The following is a 7,581-nucleotide window of genomic DNA, read 5'->3' as shown; positions in this document are numbered from 1 at the left end:
ATTTATATGCAAGACATTATAGAAGTAATATTGAAATAACTCAGTAACTGCCCATGTGCTGAGAGAGGGAAGGAGGGAAGAAAGTCTGAGAAACTAAGGGTTCTCTTCAGTGGAATCCAGTAGCTTAACCTACCTCCCATCCCTATGGGGGAAAAAGAGCAGAAAAGCAAACAAGAAAGGAGACTCCTACAAGAGACTTTCGTTATCTGGGAGGATAAAGACTAAAGGGAAGAGAAGAGATCTTGGACCTATTGCTCACCAGTAGGAAACCCAAGTAAACATGGCTGGCTGCAAGTCAGGAAGTGAAATAGGATGATAAGGAAGAAGAATATTCAGACACGCACGCCCAGTGTTTGGACCAGGCCGACTCCTGCATTAATGTTTAAGCCATTCCATGCCCATTTTTCTTAATAGCCGAATGGGCCTAAAAAGTGCGGGAATTCTAAAGACCAATGATTCTTGGGGAAAGTAGGGTTAGAAAGACAGTAGGAAGAAAAGAGGGCTGTGGTGGCTTCTAAAAGAAGTGTGCAAGCCCTCGAGGGAAGACAGGCAATAATGAACCTAAGGTTGACTCTGGAAGCCTGGACCAAGAATTAGTGTATGTAGAACAGTGCAAAATGTGCCGAGAAACCACGAACTTAGCCCAGAGCTGCTGAAGTAAAGTTGTGAGGAATGAACAGAGCATCTCTATGAGCTGTGTCCCTATTAAAACTTTGTTTTGTTTTGAGTAGCAAAACACAGTAGCACAGGCTAGCCAAATTCACAGTGTAGCCAAGGATGACCTTGAACTAATGATCCTCCATGTCCTGAAATGACACTTTATGTGGGTTTGTTGAACACACAGCCTTTGTGCATGCTAGGGCAGCATTCTGCTGAGTAAACTCCTTCCCCAGCCCAAAGCTTTTTTTATACAAGAGTGGTATTTAAAAAAAAGGGGGGGGGGAGAATTCTGAGGGGAACATTAGGCTTATCCTATGTGAGGCCTAGAATCAATCTTCAGACCAAAGGAAAAAGAAATGAAGAAAGAGTAAGAGATCCATGGAGACAGTGACTCCAGTAAGTTCCCTCTGGGGGAAAGAGCACGTTGTCACCTGCATTGTCCTTAAGAACAGGTCAACCCCAAACCCTTCAGGGCCTTCAGGGTTGGAACCATCGTTACCCAGCCTCAACTCCTAGATAGATTTGGTATGATTCTGTTACTACTCAGTAGCTCACTGCTTTGATTATTTTGAACCTTCTAGAACACATAATCACTTATAGGATCTTAGGAAACATAAGGCCATCCCGCACCGGCTGGGACCAACATGGCTGGCCAAGGTGGCCCGCACTAACTTTGCTTCACAGTGATATCATCACCATATCATTAACCTTGAAGAATTGTCTGTCCCCATCACGCATTTGACACCGTGAGACATGATGTAAGCCCGGTATAAAAAGAGAAAGGACGATTAAACGTTATTCCAGGAAAATCCCAACCACTTTGAGAATTCTCCTCTTTTTCTACACCTCAACTCACGGCCATTCCCTCTTCATTACAGTATGTCACAAAACTGAGGTGCCCAGCACGCACACTACAGCTCGCTCCTCAGGACCCTGAGCAGCCGTAGAGCAGGTACCTTTGCTTTCATAGGGTTTCTCTTTCCAGAGAGAGGTTGAGACAGGCTCTCCTGTAGCCCTGGCTGGACTCCTGATGTAGCCAAGCATGACTTGAAGTCCTGATCTTTCTTCCTCTGCACTTCCTAAGACCTGAAATTGCAGGTACATGCACTATGATTGGAAAACAAAACAAACAGCAGCAGCAACAACAAACATCCCCCAAAACAAAAGCCAAAACCCCTTAACTTGATGTAGTCTGCCCAGAGGTTTATGGAACTTGATCGGGTCGGTCTCTTCTACGAAAGAAGTGAGCAGGTTAGATTATCAGACAGGGGTTGTGTTTGGCTGTAAATAATAAACACCAATGGCTCACAGGTTTTATTTTTCTCATGCAAGTCTAGAATTTGTCTCACAACTCCGCCACGCCATCTGACACAGGCATTCTGTGGTGCCACCTCTAGAAGCAGCCTTCTTTCCATAAGAAGACAGTTGTTGCCTCTGGGCACCTGTCTGCAGTCTAGACAAGAGGAGGCAGAAAGGACAAGGGACAAAGGGGACAGCTCTACACAATGACTTCAATTTCAGTCTCATTAGCCAGGATTTAGTCATTCCAGCTAAAAAGGATGGCTGGGAGCTGGGGGGAGGAGTATGCATCAAGCTCTAAACAAAATGGGGAGTTAGTTGGCGAGGAGGTGGGAAAACAGATATTGAGTAGATGGTTATACTCTTGGCCAAAGCCCCATAGTAATAAGAGGTACCTTCCTTCCTGAATTTTGGTGATTATAGTCTTGTTTTCATTTTATTTTAACTCTTCTCTCTCTCTCTCTCTCTCTCTCTCTCTCTCTCTCTCTCTCTCTCTTGTTTAATTGCTTACTTGCTCACTCACTCACTCAGAATAAAATGAATGTCATGCAGACAGTGGGCAAGTGCTCTATAATTAAACCACACCTCCCAATTCCCCAACAGGCTGACCTCAAACTCACAGAGATCTGCCTGCCTCTGTCCCCCAAGTACTAGGATCAACTGTGTATACCACCTTGCTTGGCTAAAAATCTTTTTTTTTTCTTTTCATGTGTACATTTGTGTGTGTGTGTGTGTGTGTGTGTGTGTGTGTGTGTGTGTGTGATATGCATGAATGTATATATTTCATGTGTGTGATGTGCATATAGGTATATATACAAGCTTGCATGTGTGGGAGCTTTCCTGTGAATGTGTGTGTGTGTGTGTGTGTGTGTGTGTGTGTGTGTGTGTGTGTGCGCGTGCGCGTGCGCGCGCGCTTGCAGATGCAGATGCAGGTGCACAGATATAGTGGCCCAACACCGATCCTGGGAATCCTCCTTCAAGGTTCTTGGCTACTCTGAGTAGCCAGCTTGCTGGGGAAGAAGGGAAAGGTAAGAGAAGATCCCTGGAAATTCCACCTTCTCAGACTGGTATCACAGATAAATTGCCATGTGTACCTGGCATTTAGGTGGGTTCTGGGGATTTGAACTCTGATCCCCATGCTTGCACAGTAGGCATTTTAACATCAGAGCCACCCTAAAACACAGATGTGTATGGATATTTTGCCTGCATGTATATTTCTGAATGTCACATATGTGCCTGGTGCCTTTAGAAGCTAGGAGACATCAGAGCTCCTGGAACTGGAGTTATGTAAAAGGTTGTGAGGAAATGTGTGGGTGCTGGAAATCAAACTAGGGTCTTCTGGAAGAGCAGCCTGTGTTCTGATAACTCAGGCACCTCTCCAGCCACCCCTCTTTTCTTTCCTAGTGAGAAAGGGTCTCTCTAGCTGGTCATGACTGTCCTGGAGCTCACTGTGCAGCCCAGACTGGCCTTGAATTCACAGAGAATCTTCTGCCTCTGCCTTCTGAGTACCAGGATTAAATGTGTTATCATGCCTGCTTCCTTTCTTTCATCTTGAAAATTAAAGATTTATTTTATTTTATGTGTATGTGTTTTTACTTACATGTATATATGTGTAACATGTGTATGCCTGGTGCCCTTGGAGGTCAGAAGAGAGGGTTGGGTCCCTCGGAATGGAGTTCTAGATGGTTGTGAGCTACCATAAAGGTGCTAAACCCAGAACCCCTGGAAGAATAACAAATTCTCTTAATCACTGATCAATCTCTCAAGCCCCTAAACTTTTTATTATTATTTTATATGTATGGGTTTCTGCCTGTGCGTATGTCTCTTTCATCTTTTCTTTTTGAAATAATTCATTACTTTTGTTTAATGTATAGTGGTGTTTGTCTACATGTACGTCTGTGTGAGGGTGTCGGATCTACTGGATCTGGAGTTAGTGTAGGGAATTGAACTCAGGACCTCTGAAAGACTAACCAGTGCTTTTAACCACTAAGCCATCTCTCCAACCCCTCTCTTTCTTTTTTAAAGATGATGACATTTTTATTTATTTAGTGTCCGACTGTCTGTGCAGTTGTGTGATGTCAGAGGGCAGTTTTGTGGTTGTCAGCTTTCACCATTCACCACGTGGGTCTTGAACTCAGGTCGTCAGCGCTGTAACCCCGATGAACCATCTTCTGGGTTCCTTTAGTTTTAAAGCTCCAATCTTCAGGATTCAGGAAGTTTATTTTCCTCAGTCCCAAACAGCCGGGTTCCACCTATGGGGGAAGGCACTCTTGGCTTCTGAAGAGATTTCCGTATCCCGGTTTCATGTCTCCTGACTGCGCTGTAAACTTGTCAAAGGCTGTCCCCGCCAGCGGGGACCCAGTTATTCAGGGTCCCGAAGAGGCTTTCTACCTGTGGGCCAAAATGGGGGTGAAGAGAAGAAGGAGACCAAGCAAAAGTTCTGTTGTCAGGGTCTCGTTTATTGGGATGAACGTTGCAGCTTTTAAGGCTTTCAGGTAGGGGGAGTGACCTTTGTGAAATATGAAGGAGGGGGAGATGAGGGTATAGGCAGTGATAGCTGGAGGCAAAGAAGTCAGGCGATGAGGTCAGGTGGTGGAGACACTGGGTGTTGACTGAGGAGATAACTGGTATCTGCTAAGGGAGCTGAGGCATCCCTTGAATGTTATCTTCCTGTGCCGTAAATTCATGGCAGAGGCTTTCATTCAACAATCTTAAGACTTATGGTGGGGCTGGGGATTTAGCTCAGTGGTAGAGCGCTTACCTAGGAAGCGCAAGGCCCTGGGTTCGGTCCCCAGCTCCGAAAAAAAAAGAACCAAAAAAAAAAAAAAAAAAGACTTATGGCAGTCATCTTAGGGGTGAGTCTCTGTGGCCAAACAGCCCACAGTCACCTAGCCACTTTGAGCCAAGCAGTTCAAAAAGTGGCTAGGCCCAAATCCAATATGGCTCTGTGCAGAAGGCAAAGCCAGACACCTTGCACAGCGCTGGATTTGTAACGAGCAATCGATAATGCATGAATAATGAATGAATGAACGATTGAAATCTGAGTTTCTATTTCTTTCCTCCCCTCAGAACCCTGTCTTCATGTGTGTGTTAACTGCCTCTCAGTCAATACTGAGGCAGTTTGTATCCGGGGTAGCCACCAGCTGTAGCAAACCTTATTCTCCACCTCCAAATCCCCTCCACTATTGTTCCTCTCATACTGCCCAGCTGAGTCCGCCTTGTGATTTCCTTTCCTATTTTAATGGATTAAAAGTCTTACCTGCAGGAAAATTTTCTATGACTTAAATTAAATTCTGGACACAACCATTTTCTTCTCTTCTCTGCTCCCCAGATCGACAGAGTGCAGCAGGTGACACGCTGTTCACCAGTGTTTCATAAAAGTCTGGATGTGTGGAACAGTAGCTGGGGGACGTGTGGGGAGATGTTCAGAGGAGTGGGAGTGTGGGATCAGAGGGATTACAGTGACCCTATATTATATATGTATATGAAATTGTCAAGTGATAACAAAAATTAAGAGCGACAGGTAGCTAGGCATAGTGTTGCACATCTTTAATCCCAACACTCGGGAGCCAGAGGCAGGCAGATCTCAGTGAGTTCAAAGCCACCTTTGTCTACATAACAAGTTCCAGGCCAGCTAAGGAACACAGGGAGGCTCTCTTAGTTAGGGTCTTACCGCTGTGAATAAGGCAACTCTTATAAGGACAACATTTAACTGGGGCTGGCTTACAGGTCCAGAGGTTCAGCCCATTATCATCAAGGCAGGAGCATGGTAGCATCCAGGCAGGCATGGTGCAGGAGGAGCTGAGAGATTTATATTTTGTTTCCAGCCAGCTAGGAGGAGGGTCTCAAAGCTACAGTGAACCTACAGCAACAAGGCCGAGGCTCCCAATAGTACCTCTCCCTGGGCCAAACAACTTCAAACCACCACAAAGTCCCTGTCTCAAAAGTAAACAATGACGACAAACCACCCTGCTTTGTAAACCCCACTGGAATGAACATCTTTGCAGCTAAATCTGTACTTATGGTCTTTTAAATGTCACTTCCTTGACAGATCTGTATGAGTTCAAGGCCAGCCTGGGCTATGTAGTAAGTTCCAGGATACACAATGAGACCCTGAGTCAAAAAAAAAAAAATAGACAAATGAAAAAAGTTACTGTTTTTTGCAATCTATATACACTCCCTTTATATACACTCCTCAGTAAGATTTACTTTGACAACCAATAGAGAGGTCATCAAAATGTGTGTTTGTGTGTGTGTGAGAGAGAGTGTGTGTGTGTGTGTAGGTATGTTATGTGAATATGGGTGTGTGTGTGTGTGTGAGAGTGTATAGGTGTGTGTGAGAGTGTGTGTGCATCTGTGTGTATGTGTAGGTATATTATGTGTGTATGGGTGTGTGTGTGTAGGTGTGTGGTTGTGTATGTGTGTAGGTATGTGTGTGTGTGAGAGTATGTGTGTGTGAGTGAGAGTGTGTGTGTGTTATGTGTGTAGGTGTGTGTGTATAGGTGTGTGTGTGTGAGAGTGTGTAGGTGTGTATGAGAGAGTGTGTATGTGTGTGAGAGAGTGTGTGTGCATGTGTGTGTGTATGTGTAGGTATGTTATGTGTGTAGGGGTGTGTGTGTGTGTGTGTAGGTATGTGTGTGTGAGAGTATGTGTGTGTGAGTGAGAGTGTGTGTGTGTACATGTGTATGAGTGAGTGTGTGATGTGTGTGTGTGTGTGTGTGTGTGTAGATGAAATAGGAAGGCTACAGAGCTAGGCCCAATGCCAAAGAGGAGCTGGGCTATAGCTCAATTAGTAGTGCTTGCCTGACAGGCACGAAGCTTGACCCCCAAACCACACACACAAGCTTGGTGGCCTTTGCTTGTAATCTTGGCACCTGTGAAGCGAAGGCAAAAGGATCACTAGTTCAAGGCTAGCCTTCCACACATAGTGAGTTTGAGGCCAGCTTGAGATACATGAGAAACCCACCTCAAAATAAATGTTTTATTATTGTTTTAATAATAATAATATCGAAATTATTATATCTGTAGAACTTTCTTAGCATGTATGAGGTCCTGGGTTCAATCCTAGTAACACACACACACACACACACACACACACACACTCACACACACTCATGCATAGGAAACGGGAAAGGCAGGCTTAATCTTTTTTTTTTTTTCTTTTTTCTTTTTTTCGGGGCTGGGGACCGAACCCAGGGCCTTGCGCTTGCTAGGCAAGCGCTCTACCACTGAGCTAAATCCCCAACCCCGGCAGGCTTAATCTTAATGGTTCCTACAATCCCAGCAATTACAAGGCAGAGAGAAGAAAGTCTGTACAAGGAAGTTCTGGGCCATTCAGGGATGCATAGGAGACACAGGCTTGATGGGATAGCACATGCACTAATGGGGATGGAGCAAGCTCGTAACACAGCTTTGCTGCTGTTTGGACCTAAAAATGCATTAGGCTTGCAGGTTCCGAGGCTTACTCAGCAGAACCCAGAGTTAACATTGTTATTTCCATAGCACAGCACCTGGAAATGGGAGCTCTCCACAGAGCATTGCGGAAACGCTGATGCTAAAACTTAAAAAAAAAAAAAAATCCTAGAACACAGAACTTCATGCTAACTTAGATGCTACCCTACC

Source organism: Rattus norvegicus, chromosome 19, assembly GCF_036323735.1.
Source record: "Rattus norvegicus strain BN/NHsdMcwi chromosome 19, GRCr8, whole genome shotgun sequence".
NCBI lineage: Eukaryota > Metazoa > Chordata > Mammalia > Rodentia > Muridae > Rattus > Rattus norvegicus.
The sequence above is the reverse complement of the archived record's forward strand: the minus strand, read 5'-3'. Positions refer to the sequence as shown.